The sequence below is a fragment of the Diabrotica undecimpunctata genome, unplaced genomic scaffold (genome assembly GCF_040954645.1).
Source record: "Diabrotica undecimpunctata isolate CICGRU unplaced genomic scaffold, icDiaUnde3 ctg00001076.1, whole genome shotgun sequence".
NCBI classification, from domain to species: domain Eukaryota; kingdom Metazoa; phylum Arthropoda; class Insecta; order Coleoptera; family Chrysomelidae; genus Diabrotica; species Diabrotica undecimpunctata.
The window spans coordinates 4078-16504 of NW_027312417.1; the positions used below are offsets into that span (position 1 = coordinate 4078).

The window sequence follows — 12427 nt, forward strand, 5'->3', positions numbered from 1 at the left end:
AGGGGCAGTTGTACGATGATTTTTAAGAACTAAAACCGGATGTAGGGTTTGAGACAGAGCAAAACATACGCTAACTGCAAAAGGATACAGCATTAAGTGGAATAAAATCGCTTTCCGTTTGTTTTCAGATTAACAGAATTTCCTTTACGAAGTAGATTTAGCTTTAAACTAGTAAATCTAACGTTATAATAGACATTGATATTGTTAAGGGGTGTTTTATAGTTGAATTAATGCAAGATATTAGCGTTTCCTTGTTTAAAATTTTAAACAATTTTAAGATTTATAGAGACTGTCTTTAATTACTGAGGGGATAATTACGCGATGAAAATCTTATATTATTTCAACTACAAAAGTACTGATATATACGTAAAATAAAGTAATATCGTAACAATGTTATATCTGATATACATTTAGTTTTGATATTCTAACCAATTTACACTTAGTTTATTCTGAAGTAAAAGTTATGTAAAAGGCTTACCTAGAAGCATTTCTACAAAAATATTTACATGATATTGGATGACTTTTATCTTCTTACAAAAATATTTCATTTTTCGTAATATGTCATTTAATGAGCCTTATTTAAATCGAACCGTATCATACACGTGATCAACTTATAGAATTCCGAGTTAATTTTGTATACATTTCTTGCAAAGGAAAATTAAATATCTTCCTCCTCATAGCCTTTAAACAAACTTACGATTGGATGATAAGAAGACATCTTTACCAAGCTATAAGAGCACTTGGAATTAACGAGCAATTATTCAGCACTTGGAGAAACGATGATTAGATTAGTCAGAATAGATCAGAAATACCGACAATATAATAAGTGTAGAAGATAGTATTTAACCCTATTACACTGTATTATATAAATTGATCACATCGTATGTAGCTGTAATGAATAAAGTAGATAAAGACATGGCTAAGTTTCGTTCCAAACACTCTACGTGATGAGATGATATAAATAAATCGTAGATGTTTGATTTTTCTACTTTGGCAGTAATATATAGGCAGTAAATGTCAGTAGTAAACATAGAAATGGAAAACCATTTTTAGATACTCTGTATCCGAATACTATACAACACATCTTCCAAAAATTGAGCACTCAGGAAGTTAAGTTTAAGTGTTATAATATCCATTTGTTATTTACTTAGAAACTACTGTTTTTACTACAAAATTTTGAAACATTCATCGTATACATCGAATGGATGTTAACTGGACAAAATAAGACAAAAACGTAACATAAATTTTTTATACATTTATGAAATAAAATAAATGAAAACTTTTCCTAAATAATTTATTAAATCTGCTTCGGCTAATGTAAGTTTACATCTCTAGATCTCTTAAACATACATTTTACCATTAGATAGATAAATATATTCAATGAGGTGGGTTTTTGCCTATTCGACTGCGACCTTTTCAGATCTATTGTCGTTCTCTAGCCTGACCCTTTTTAAAAAGTCTAATAACTTCGGACGACCTTCCATGTAGCTCTTTGCCGGTGGCTTTTTTTCGCCTAATGTAAAGAACCATACCTTCTAGGTGACAGAATCTGCATGTCATCATATTCAACTTACAGTGCCCTGTTAGCGGACCTACCACGGCTTTGACTGTTTTCCTGACTTTGCTTATTAGGTCTACCGTCAATTTTGGCGAATCTTCTAGAATGAACTGTTTCGCCTTTCTTTGTCCTGACAAATTCCTCCACCATTCCAAAGATTTATGAGCTACCCACTTTCTTGTAGCCGTTCGTGTTAAGCCTTTGCAACGCCGCAGAAGAGTTCCGGTTCAACGAATAGCATTGCTGAGCCTTGACTGATTAGACCAAACCTTGTTTTCACAGTGGTTGATAAAGTTTGTATTATTTGCATAAACAATTAGATTATCAGCGCCTCTATCGTACGGGTTACGAACCTTTTTATTCACATTTAAAACGAAGGACATCATCACTATAAGTGATAACCTTCTATGAGTGCCTCTATTCGTGTTCTATGTTTGGACTTCCGTTTTCGGCCGCTGTATACATCTGTCGTCATACAGAATATCATCCTCTAAACCCCTTTCTTGTTGTCTTTATTTTCAGCTCTGAACATTTTTCGTTTAGTCAATGACTAATTATGATCGAACACTATCTAGTCATCATCAACACTTTGAAAGTAGTTAAATTATAATGAAAAGTAAGGTAAGTAATGCAGCTTTGTGTATCAAATTTTTGTGTGGTATCAGAACTGTAGATACCAAATTATTCTAGATAATGTATGTGTGGGTGTTTATAAAGTAATTTACATTTAAATATAATTATTATCTGAAACAGATATAATATCAACAATGCGATATATCTTACCTGTTTGAGAAAACAATAATATTTAAATAGAAAGACCTTCAATTTACCTGCAGAGAGTCCTAGCAGATCCGTTCCTATGGAGCAGATGCTATTGTAAAATCCAATAAATCAGGCCTGTATTAGAAGAACCCGTATTGATCGTCCTGCACGATAGTTGCAGAAGAAACCAAGCAACTGGTTACCAAACGTTTGTCGTAGATATCCAACCAATATGCAGTTCGAGTTTGCCTCAATTCGATTTTGCGAGTAGTATACTGGTTGTGCGACAGATGACTCACAAAACCAGAGAATTCTACGTAGCGCAGTAAAATTAAACGAACGGATTGATCGGTAAAATTGGCATCTCAGAAATCCCATAAAACTCTTGTCCAAAAATTGAATCTTTTTGAACTAACAGTGTGCGCTGAAATTCACGTAGATCTCACTAAATTGTTGCATTTGAATTGCATTTTTTTGAGAGTACCATGAATAGAGGATATTACCTGGAACTGCTCATGGATTTAAATAATATACTTGAAAATAATCGGAAGTTAACGAGTATTCAAACAAGCGTCTCACTTCGCAATAGAAATTCGTAAATATGTAAATGCATATTTGACATGTGGATAGGAATAATCGAGTAGCCAGCACGGAAATCAGACTTCGTAAGATTTTTCTCCGAAGAGACATCAAAAAATACATTTTTTGTCACCGGTATGTGCTACTAAATATTTGTAATAATACAGTTTTGTATATTGCTCAAATGTTTCACATTATCATGAAGGATACCTAATAAATCTTGGTAATACTAACTTGAATGGATCTTTGAAACTAAACTTCATTAAATAACTGACTAGCCAACTCGACAACGGAATTACGTCAACTAACAGAGAGAATAGACATCAGTAAAAGGGAAGTCTCAAAATAACCACAGAAAAGCCAAAGATCGTGGTAATAGAGCCAATAACAACCAACACCAAGTAACACAAAAAAATAACATCAAGAATGTAAGCCACCTAGTGTACCTGGAGTCCACGATAACTTATACCGGAGGATGCATTGAAGAAATAAGACAGGGAATACCAAAAGCAAAAAATTTAGAGATCTGAAATAAAATCTGGAGAAGGTATGAAAGTTATAAAAGATAGAATCAGACAGATCAGGTGTCTAGTCTTTCCAGTTTTTCTATAAGCATCGGAACGTTGGACCCTCAAGGAAATCGACGAAAAGAGCGTAGATGCGTTCGAAATGTTCTGCTGCAGGCCTATGCTGAGAATTCCTTGGACAGTCCTAAGAACAAATGTGACAATACTAGAACTCCACTATCAGAATCTGCAAGAGCGACGGAAGATCGAGAAAAATCGGCACGACATATATGATAATTCATGTTAACACGAAACCTGTATTAGCTTAGCGAATAACAACAACAATAATCGACAACCGAATAATAGATATGGGATAAATATACAAGAGTGATGTTATGGCTATGTTTTGAACAACAACAAAATTTGCAGACTCTGTAGTATTTTGAGAGTCATCAATAAGGTTTGGACCTTCATTTGAGTATGACTAGTGGACCAACAAAAAAACGGAAGAAAGAAGTAGATGTAGAAATAACTCGATGGAATGATACTATTGAAACATGATTAAATACAAACTTTGTTACTGCAGTACAAAATGAGGACAGATGGAGAAACAGCATAGAACGGCAATAGGATTCCTGTGGCATTCATTTAAAAAGATGTACATTTATGAAGATGGAAGAATTATGACAAATTACAATTTTATTAACAGAACCACATACTAAATTATCCATAAACGATCGATAAGTCAAGAGAACTAACATCATAAATAGCTAGTGAACTATTCTGTTGGCATAAATCCACATAAAAAACAAGCAACAGAGGCTTTCATGAAGATAAATCTTAGTAAAATGTGTCGGCTATTTAAAAGTGGAATTTTCCTGTATGCGGAATGGCTTCTTACCTATTTTTTCACAAAAATATTATAAGCTCTTGAAGATAAACCAAAATTAATTTTTATGTTCACGGAAATTAGTCTTTTTTGACAACTCGCCTAGAGTAACGGGCTGGTGACAGAAAGTACGAATTTCAAAAAAACAAAAAAATTCATAAAGGAACTTTATGAATAAAGGAAGGCGTTCTCAACGAGTGTGGTGAATCAGGTTGACCACGTCTTAGTGTCTCAGATGACTATATTGTCTGAGAGCTTTTCCGGAAGAAACTAACTGTAAATAGTGATGGATATGGAATGTCGAGAAGCTAGAAAATCCAGAATGCGCGTGAAATACCAAGAAAAGCTGATTGCGAATTTTCAGATGTGAGTTAGTTATAAACTTAGTTCCACTCTCGCGGGCGAAAGGTAAAAGAAAACAAAGACGATACTGGAAGTAAGCGTATAAGGCGTACTTAGAAGGAAAGGAGAGTACACCTTTTTTGATAAGACGTGGATAACATTGCTCTTTACGTAAAAGTATTGTTCCGGCTAGTCGTTCCAGGAGTTTGTATCTCGAACTGACACTCTTATTTCAGTTTCACATTCAAGAATCGCAAATTGATTCGGACAATAAAATGAGCCAGATCTCAAAAATTATCTAGAAAACATGATGTACTCTGAGATATCAAGCTATTAAAATCCGCATCGCTGTTCAGAGAAATTAAAACTAAGTTGTACAAGACGATAAGATTGGAAACCTGGATGTAGAGGAGGATTTGAGAGCGATTCGGGAAGAACACACAATAGGTTTGTTTCCACACAGCGATAAAACCGTCACGTAACGCTAATTCTAACAACCAACTAACCGAATAAACATTGATTGTATTCGAAATAATAGTCATGAAATTACACACGAGATAGAAAAGAAGTTCGAAAATCGGAAGAAACACATAACGTCGAAGACCACTGGAATCATGTCAAAACCATTATGCAAGAAACAACTAAAAAGTATAAAACTATTAATAAGCGCAAACAACAATGGATGACTGATGAAATATTGGGACTAATGGAAAGCAGACGAAAACAGAAAAATAAAAACACATAAGACACACATGAAGAATACAATAAAATCCATAAACAAATCAGAAGGAAAATCCGGGATGCAAAAGAAAAATGATACAGCAACAAATGTCTTGAAATAGAAGAACTGCAGAAAAAGAATGATACGTTTAATATGTACAAAAAAGTGAAAGAAATAACTGGAACATATCGATCAACTGCAAGTAGTTTATTTGATAAACAAGGAAATATTATAGTCAATGAACAAGACAGATTAGAGAGGTGGAAATAATATATTGAGGACGTTTGATGACGATAGAACAGAAATTCAAATCGAAAATATATCGACTGTGCCAAACATAATACTCGATGAGATGGAAAGAGCTATAAAGCTATCAAAGAATAGGAAAGCAACCAGTCCAGATGAAATTCCAAGGGAAATAATCAAACTACTCGACGATAAGGGTAAACATTCTCTTCTAAACCTCTTCAATAAAATTAACGAAACAGGACATATACCAACAGACTGGCTACTGCGAACATATGTAATTATACCGAAAAAAATAAATGCAAAACAGTGTAGCGATCATCGCACTATCAGTCTGATGAGTCATGTACTGAAAATTTTCCTAAGAATACTGCACTCGAGAATTTACTACAAAATAGAAGTATAACTAACAAACACAATTTGGTTTCAGAAACAACCTTGGAACCAGAGAAGCACTCTTCAGTTTGCAGGTCATGGTTCAAAGATGTAGGGATATCGAACAAACGGTATATATGTGTTTTATCGAGTTCTAAAAGGCCTTTGACGGAGTAAACCATGACAAACTTATAGGTGTCTTGCAACAGGTGGGAATTGATGACAGAGACCTTCGTATTATCAAAAATTTGTATTGACATCAATGTGCATACAAATTGGACACAACACGATGGAAGCAGTGGAAATACGACGTGGAGTGAGGCAAGGATGTATTCTATCGCCTCTACTTTTTAATATCTACTCCGAATTTATTTTCAAAGAAACCTTAGTTGAAGATACAGGCATTAAAATCAACGGAATTAATGTCCACAATCTCAGATATGCAGACGACACGGTACTTATTGCCTCCAACGAAGAAGACCTGCAAAGACTTATAAACAGGGTAACCGAAGCATGTGATGAATATGAGCTAAAGCTTAATACTTATAAGAAAAAACTTATGGTTGCCAGCAAAACGGAGTTACAACCAACGAACATCAGAGCGTATGGAATAGAGTTAGAAAGAGTTTACAATATTACCTATTTGGGCGCAAACGTTAACGACCACATGGATATAAATAAAGAAATAAGAATACGCATTAAAAAATGCAGAGCCGCGTTCAATAAATTAAAGAAAATTCTAATTAATAGAGATATTATGTTAAACCTTAAAATCAGATTAATACGCCGCTACATATTCTCCACATTGCTGTATGATATGGATAGCTTGACCCTTACAGAGACATTAATGAAAAAATATGAGGCCTTTGAGATGTGGATTTATCGACGGGTATTGCGGATAAGTTGGGTTGATCGAATAATAAATGACATAGTTTTACATCGAATGAAAAAGAGCACAGAGAGGTATAACCTTCTACACCTAATAATACAGGGTAAGATCGCCGGAAGGAGAGGCCCAGGCCCAAGAACATCCCGGCTCCGAAATCACCGAGAATGGTATCAAGAGACCACCGATAATTTATTTAGAACCGCCGTAAACAAAGTTATTATTGACAATATGATCGCCAACGTTCGATAATCGGTCAGGGTACCGAAAGAAGGAAGAACGGTAATTTTCCTGCGCGGTAAACAATCCTGCGATTGTCCAGTGACAGTTTCGTGTAATCAATCGTGTGTAATTCTTTTCGAATTACCGTTATTCTGGGCCGTACGAAAATTGCGTGTTGCAACAAACTTAATAATATCAACTTACCAATATTGTAAAATAATAGCGGAACATTTCATCAGTAGTAGCAAAAACAGTAAAATTTACAGAAAATAAACAAATATAAATTTCTAGATGAATAAAATGTGCATATTTTTGGTAGATGTAAAAGACTTTATATATTGTCTGTCAAACTAACTATATAAACTTACTCTTATTAACTAGATTTTTGGTCACCTTTATTTACAGTCAGATTTAGTCTCTTTCGTGATGTCTCTCCACAAACTGATTTTCTTCTTGTGATAGTATCACATTGGGGAGTAGGTGCGCCCTTTCTTCTTTGAACGCCTACATTGCCAGCCTTTCTTCCGGCAGTTGGAGTTTTCAAAGAGCTACATTTTTCAACAACATTTCCAGTTCTTGACCAATTATCCAATTGGGCTTCTCTGGATTGCTTGAGAATATTACGTATTGGACCAGTATCACCTACAAGTTCTTGTAGTTTTTGAAGAGTAGTGTACATACAAACCGCACTCACGAGTCCAAAATCAAAGAGGCTTGTCATATGTACTACGAAATTTCGATACAAATTTTTTAAAAGCAGTTCTTTACCTTTATGTTGAACAAACATTTGGCAAGCTAACGGGATTTGACAGTCACCTACAAATCCATATTTCATTACATGTAAGTTCCACATCTTCATCAGTTCTTTTTCTCCTTCATTCACATCTGTGAATTCATCAATCATCATTCTGGTCTTATTTTGTAACCATTCAGGATCATTTTCTCCTTCTGAATCGACATCCATTTCTTTAGGGTAAATAGGTAGGCAGGTGGTTGTATGGTGGTACAATCTATTATGTCCTGTAATGAAAGGCCGTTGTCCATCAAATTCACAATCATCCAATTCTAAAAATTCAGAGAGACTTGGTTTTAACCTTTTTGGATGACATACTAAGATATGTGTTACTGAAGCACGACGGACTGGCCCATTTCTCGAGAAAGCACAAACTGTTGGTTGTGATATTAAGTCATGTGGAGAGCCAGTATAGGAACCATCATACATTTCGTTTATAGCTACATCAATTCTAGCTCCTACAGGTATTGGAACGTAAGTGAATGTAAATCTTGAATGGCAAAGTTTTAAATGTTTAAGTAGAGTATACAATTGGTTGCAGTTTAAACTGCACCAAGGACAATGTAAGTCTTCACAGGCTTCAGTCTGCTGACGGGAATTATTGTTATAAACAAATTGGTATACAATTTGTAACTTTTCGTCAGTACTGCCATTTATAGCAAGAGGTATGTTCTCCTTATTATCAATCAGGGGATAAGCCTGTGGTCTATCTACATATTTATCATATGCTTTAGGAGACCAGTTAAGTTTAAATTTAAGCACTGCACCATTCATAAAAGCTTCCAGATTGTCACATGCTTCTGCTAGATCTTGTAGATTTTCCCAACTGGAATGTTTCTTCATAGAATTTTTAGAATTTGGAGACACATCATGTACAACAATGTCATAATCTCCATCGCTTAAGTAACACCTATTATGCTTATCATAAATAGTAAGTTCTGCACCATACAGTTTGGAATTATCTGTGATTCCATTAGATTTTCTTTTCTTTGAAGCCGGTTCATCCTCCACCTCTTTATCTGGCACTACCTTAACTCTAAACAACAAAATAAATGACTTTACCAAAGGTCCACTGGATGGATTAAACGATTCGGTAGGGATACTGATTGTTGGTGAAGTTAGAGGTAGATGTTGATCATCTGGATTAATGGGCACATCAGCTGTTCCCAAGACCACCTGCATACTAGGGGAAGAACTATCTTTACGTTTCTTGTGACTAATTTTTAATAGCACTGTTTCGACTTGAGCTAACTGAGCCTCATAATCCAAAGATTTATTGTTAAAACCTAGAAATGTTAGGTTTATGTAACCAGGCTGAATTGTCATAGAGTCTTTTTTAGCGATAACCTTGTCCAATAAAGTATCTACTTTAAAACCCCGTCTTCCTTTGTGAGTTCTTGACATCCTATCTTTCATATAGGTTAAAGTTCTGTTGAGGAAAATGGGCTGAAAATATAAAAAAAATAAATTCAATATTTAATAAGCTATTCCTATAAATTATAAGCAAACTAGTATAAGTTACAAATGGATCAAATCAACAAAAATAAGTTTGAATTACTCACAATCTTATATATATATATATATATATATATATATATATATATATATATATATATATATATATATATATATATATATATATATATATATGGCAAGTTTTCAACTACCGTATACGTTATTCAGTATGTGGAACAAAGATAACACTTAATTGTTTGAATACGAGTGAGACACAATCCACGCATGTTGAAGTAGCGAGTCTAATTTTTAAACAGTGTTGCGAACTTTCTGTTACATAATTCCTTCTAAAACATTAGTCGGATACATGAGTGTAACATAATGTTTAAATCCACTACAGTTCATTGTAGAATGAAAATTAATATTGCTCCAACAAAACTTACATGAAGTAATCATGTAAGTGTTATTTTTTAAATGATTATATCATTACTTGATTAATTAACAAAGAACACTGAATTGAGAAATTGAGATGCGACAACAGCGTGAGCTAAATAAATAACGCACTTTAGTAGACAGACAAACAGTATAAACCGTTTGCCCTCTCTACGACTTCCCCTCAAAAGAATAGGAGGTGCTTATCTGTACAGCAGGTTTAAGGTCAATAAGGTAAGGTCCTATTTCTTGATTTTTAGCTGTCGTGGTAAAAGGTTGAAAACAAATCATTAACATGCCAAGCGTATATTTTCAAGAAGAAAAGATTCAATGGTGAAATGGTATTATGGGAACCATTCTATTGTAAAAATAATACAGTTATTTATTGCTGCTTTTGAAAATCGTCCAATTCCGACAGAGAAAACAGTACGATCAATTATTAAAAACTTTGAAAATTTCGGTTGCATAAATACCTGTACGAAATATCGTCCAAGGGATCAACCACGAGCGAAACAAATCTCTCTTGAACGCGAGGGTCATGAAATGCAAGTTTGTTTAACTGCTGAAGAAACGCTTTGTTCGAGTAGACAAATTGCGGATGAAGCTGACCTAAAGGAGAGAACTGTAAGGAATATTTTGAAAAGAAATAGATACAATTGCTATAAAGTGCGAACCAGCCAAGAACTTTTTCCAGACGATCATTTTAAACGTATGGAATTTTGTGAAACTATGATGGAGAAATCGAATGAGAACAATAACTTTTTAAAAAATGTTTATTTTCCGATGAATCTTCATTCACAATCCATAAACGTCACAATCCATCTATCGTCCGCTATTGGTCTAGGAAAATAAACATTTGAGTATTGCTGTGAAAACACAATACCCAAAGAAATTAAATGTGTGGACTGGCATTTATAACGATAATATAATTGGTCCATTTTTTATTACGGGAAATCTGAATGGACGAAAGTATCTAGATTTATTACGCAATCAGATTATTCCAGCAGTTCGAAACCTTGCGGTCAACTTTGATGATGTTTGGTTTCAACAGGATGGTTGGCCCAGCACATAATGCAATCGAAGTTACAAATTATTTGGAATAAACATTTCCTGGGCAATTAATTTCTACACGAGGAACAATAAAATAGCCCCCTAGATCACCAGATTTAGCACCTTTGGATTTTTATTTCTGGGGAATGCTAAAATCAAAATTATATCGACATGAATTCGAACGAGCCACCAATTTAGCAGAATTGCAAGAAAAAATGGTTCAACTTTGTAGTCGAGTACAACCAAATCAGCTAAATGCAATGAGACTTGCTTTAATTGATAGATTTGGATTTTGTTTAGCTCAAAATGGTGGTTTGTTTGAACATTTAATTGGTTAGAGATTTTTTTAAAAATGCCTTTAATTTTAATTATTTAGAATCATTTTTTTAGTTGGTTTTTTTCTTATAAAAATAATATTTATATTTAGTTAATGTTTGGTAAGTTAATTATTGTTTGATTTCCTAGTTACCACAGCTAAAAATCTACAAAAATTACATGTAAAACTCGAATATAAGTGTTCGAGTTTGACGGAAAGTTGGACGAAATAATTTTATGCAAAGAACTGCACTCGCTACCAGTGTCCGATAATTACTCCAATTACTGAATGCCGCTTCGCCGGCTTCGCACTGTGATAAAATTTAAAATTTTACAACTCTTCAGAGGGGAATAATGCGTTGTTGCCACACATAAATTACTTAAATCAATGTTCTTTGTTAACTAATTAAGTAATTGATAGAATCGATTAGAAAATAACAATTACGTGGCTACTTTATTTGAATTTTTTTGGGACAATATTAATTTTCATTCTACAATTAACTGTAGTGGATTTAAATATTATTTTAGACTCATGTATCGGACTGAAATTTTAGATGAAAAGATGTAACAGAAATATAGCAACACTGTTTAAAAGTCATACCTACTCCATCGAGAATAGGTGACTGCCTATATATATATATATATATATATATATATATATATATATATATATATATATATATATATATATATACATATATATATATATATACATATATACATATATATATATATATATATATATATATATATACATATACATATATATATATATATATATATATATATATATATATATATATATATATATATATATGTTACGAGCAAAGCCCGACATTGAACAATCCTAGCATTGTACGGAAAATCTTGTCCACTTCTAGCATTGTACCCCCAAACTGTACAATGTCCGAAATAATCAAAATAATTGTCGAAACGCTTATCGGTTCGAATCGATTATTATTGACAAGCGACACACCAAATCAAAAATCGAATCGAAGAAGAAATTGTTCTACAATAGAGATATTGTTAGTATGTTAGTGAAACATTTCAAAGCTTTAATAATAGAGACATCACTATAATATAGGGAAGATGTTTGTAAAACATCTTAGATTTTCAAGAGATACCTATAGATACCTATAGATGATAATTTAAAATAATTTAAATCTACGAATTCAGAAGTCACAAACGCTGATTAATTATGGATTTATAAATTCAATTGATGTTTGTTTGTCGTTAATAACAAATGGGAATAATCGTAAAAATCAATATGAATCGATATCTGATATATTATCTCAA

The 12427-nt window shown here is 33.4% G+C and overlaps 1 pseudogene; it reads right to left on the reverse strand.

Annotated features, from left to right (window-relative positions):
• Window positions 1-7325: 7325 nt before the first annotated feature.
• LOC140431622 (polycomb protein suz12 pseudogene) lies at window positions 7326-9316 on the reverse strand (annotated as a pseudogene).
• Between the last annotated feature and the right edge of the window lie 3111 nt (window positions 9317-12427).